The sequence below is a fragment of the Crassostrea angulata genome, chromosome 2, assembly GCF_025612915.1.
Source record: "Crassostrea angulata isolate pt1a10 chromosome 2, ASM2561291v2, whole genome shotgun sequence".
Classification (NCBI taxonomy): domain Eukaryota; kingdom Metazoa; phylum Mollusca; class Bivalvia; order Ostreida; family Ostreidae; genus Magallana; species Magallana angulata.
Window position 1 is genome coordinate 37,143,179 of NC_069112.1, and position 4,156 is coordinate 37,147,334.

Consider the following 4,156-nt stretch of genomic DNA (forward strand, 5'->3'; position numbering starts at 1 on the left):
ATGTTAGGGTTTTGATAAGCATTCTATATTTTTTGAAAAATCACCAATGACTAAATTGTTATGTTTGATATTCTATCGTGAATGCTCTTTGCTTTAAAGTAGGTGCCTATTGGTGTTAAACCGGAAGCCAGAATTTACCGTTATCGGTTTTGATTTCACACTGCGCGAAATGGAACCGGTTAAACATGTATATGGAAAAAAAAATCGGTTCGAGAAGGAAGGGGGAAATATTTTTTTAAACCAACGTCCTCAGCTGATAAATATTGAAGAAAGGGGCGATTGTCATTCCAGGAAACATGACACTATTACTTTTAATGCTAATTTTGAGGCATTACACATTACTAGCATTACTTTGAAAACATGAAATGCATTACAATGCATTACCATTACATTTAGCATTACCCCAAGCCTGCTATGCATATTTTATGTTAATCAGTTCTTTTATGCATTAAACAAATATAAATTAATTGAGAGAGTATATGCTATACACAAATTTGGTGAGTAAGGATCTACCTTAAATGAAATCCCGACTTAATCATTAATTGAGATAATGTTATTATCTTATGATACGTACAGATCGTAAACCATTGTAATCAGTGAACACTCTTCAGAATTATCCATACAGTAGGTGTCATTCAATTAACATTGAGAAAAGTGATGGCCTTGCACTATTATTTCTCCTTTGTTGTGAATTATTTGTAATGCAGCACAACATTCATTCATTCAATATTCATTTCCCCCCTTGCGGAGATTTCATGTTATAAATTACAATATATAAAGAAAATCAGTCAATCGTACAAACATTTCAACTTGTTGGAACAAAGACTTTAAAGGGACAAACTATTTCATAATAATGTATAATCAATAAAGTGATCCATTTAAAGGCTAGCTCTTTGCAAGAAACTAAATACAATTGTTCAAAACTACATTACCCTGATTGATATCAGATTTGACATTTACCAAGCACGACTTAAAATTACTTAACAAAAAGCATTTAGTTTAAAAGAAAACTACTTATGGACTAATCATAAATGTAAATGAAAAAAGGTTTCCATGAACTTACGATTCAATGCTAAGTAAAACCATTGATGCACATCTTTAGTCCATGGCACAAAATAACACGATATAACAATTAAAAGATATTCATTAATTTTACATGCATGTACTAATACTGCTTTTGTTATTTCATTTGGTTTCAGTTTTGCTCTGTGACTAAACATGTTGAGACCTGCGGAGAACCCAAGCGGGAAATCCAATATAGTATGGAAAGCCACAGGGTTCAATATTCTTTTTAACAATAACTGTTGAGGTGTACTATCATTTAACTTTCATTACATCACAAATAAAAAACTCTTATTTTAATTAAAACTATGATATGTTCATATGTACTTAAAATAAACATAAAAATGAGCTTTGCTTGAAATTGCGATGACTTAATATTTTGAGCATTTATATTTTTTTATACTATAGACTTTATCAAAACAACAGCACCTTTTGATAATTAAACACTCTTGTAGGTTGTATATAATAAATAATAATAATGTTATATGCATTTCTTGTAAAACGTTGAGTTTTTTTTTTATTGTCAAACACATCAAAAATATAAATTAACCGATCTGATATTTTAAAATAAGTACATGGTGGGTCAAACAATTAAAAACAGATTGGTATATATAATGCTCGGCCTGGTTATAATATAATATTAATTTTTTTTTGTTTTATATGTTAGATTAGATAGAAATTACACATTTATTTTTCTTTTTTTTTATTCAATGTTGATGACGTGTTTTGTTTTTATGTCGTGTCATTCCCCGTACTTTTTTGTTGATGCAGTTAAATAGCTGACCTTGACAGTGCTGCGTATGAAATAATGTATTTGTGTTTTCTAACTACGTTATTCTTTAAATGTAAACAGATATATGTTTTCCTGTAATTGAGTCTTCACAGATTGTAAATAATTTGTAAATAGTTACTTCTAAGACTTATCGAGTTTTCGTAATGTTTTTATTCATAACCCGGTCGATTCAAGTTTTGAATTTTGTATGTGCGTCATTGTTGTTTGTTTGTCGAGATTTGTAAGGTAAATTAATGTATTTTTCTATAACAACAGGAGCAAAATTATATTAAAAAGTTATTTAACAAGAAGCGTTAAGATAAACGACGACTTGTTTTTGAAATCCATCAGAAATTAAGATCAAAATTTTAAAAAATGGTTTTCATGAATTTATGATTCTATGCTTAGTCATGTTATTGATGCACATATTTAGTTAATGGTACGAAGTACTGTTAAGTAACATGATATAAAAATTTTAAAAAAATGGTCATAAATTTTACATACCAGGACTGCTTTGGCTACTCTAATTAGCTTTTCCTTATCACTTGACATTCTTTGAGCAGCGTAGACCCCAAGCGGGAAATCCAATAATGTATGGAAAGCCGAAGGGCTCAATATTCTGTATTCTCAGCACTGTTACAAGGCACTACGAAAATATTACGGACTTTTAACGTTCCAAAAAGGTGAATATATAAAAAGGTATTGTTAATATAAAGTTATAATATTATGATAAAAATCTGACGTTAAATAAAAGAGCATTTTAAATGCCACAACGATTTCACTTAGTAATGGTGTCTGATTTAAAAGTCACGTGATATGCAATATTCAACATTGCAAGGCAAGGGGGTATCCTTAAACAAGAGGCCCATGGGCCACATCGCTCACCTGAGGAACAATAGGTATGATAAAATCAGCTTAATGGAGTCATAATACAAACAATCTGGACAATGTACAATAATACATGTAGATCCTGTATAAATAAAATCCTCCCCCCCCCCCCTGGATATCCTTATGTTTATAATCATTAGTCCCTTTTCTAACAGGATGATTTTATAGTCATATCACATGTTCAGTATTGCAGTTCTCAAAAGAATCCTTAACAATTGTTTATATGTGGGATATAAAGCTACATTAAACTCTTAACATTCTTGTGAGGCTGAAGAATTGTCCGGAGACAAAGTCTTAACAATTATAAAGAATCATCTGGCTAATTAGTTTCTAAGAAGATTTTTTAAAATTTGCTCTATATATTTCTATGTAAAACTTTAACACCCACCCCCAATGTGGCCCCACCCTACCCCCAAGGATCATGATTTTCACAACTTTGAGTTTACACTACCTGAGGATGCTTCCACACAAGTTTCAGCTTTCCTGGCTGATTAGTTTGTGAGAAGAGGATTTTTAAAAATTGACTCTATATATTCCTATGTAAAACGTCGACCCCCATTGTGACCCCACCCTACCCTCGGGGTCATAATTTTCACAACTTGGAATCTACACTACCTGAGGATGCTTCCACACAAGTTTCAGCTTTCCTGGCTGATTAGTTTCTGAGAAGAAGATTTTTAAAGATTTACTCTTTATATATTACTATGTAAAACTTCGACCCCCTATTGTGGCCCCACCCTACCCACTGGGGGTCACGATTTCCACAACTTTGAATTTAGACTTCTTGAGGATGCTTCCACACAAGTTTCAGCTTTCCTGGCTGATTAGTTTCTGAGAAGAAGATTTTTAAAGATTGACTCTATATATTCCTATGTTAAACACCCACCCGCCAATGTGGCCCCACCCTACCCCCAAGGATCATGATTTTCACAACTTTGAGTTTACACTACCTTAGGATGCTTCCACACAAGTTTCAGCTTTCCTGGCTGATTAGTTTGTGAGAAGAAGATTTTTAAAAATTGACTCTATATATTCCTTTGTAAAACGTCGACCCCCATTGTGACCCCACCCTACCCTTGGGGTCATAATTTTCACAACTTGGAATCTACACTACCTGAGGATGCTTCCACACAAGTTTCAGCTTTCCTGGCTTTATGGTTCTTGAGAAGAAGATTTTTGAATATTTGTCGAAAGTTTTCATAAATATAATTAATCTAATTATCTCCCCTTGAAAACGGGTGTGACTCTTAACTTTCACAACTTTGCATCTCCTTTGCCTATGGATGATTTGTGCCAAGTTTGGTTGAAATTGGCCCAGTAGAAGATGTTGAAAATGTGAAAAGTTTACGGACAGACGAACGGACAGACGGACGACAATAGAAATGTGATCAGAATAGCTCACTTGAGCTTTTAGCTCAGATGAGCTAATTATAA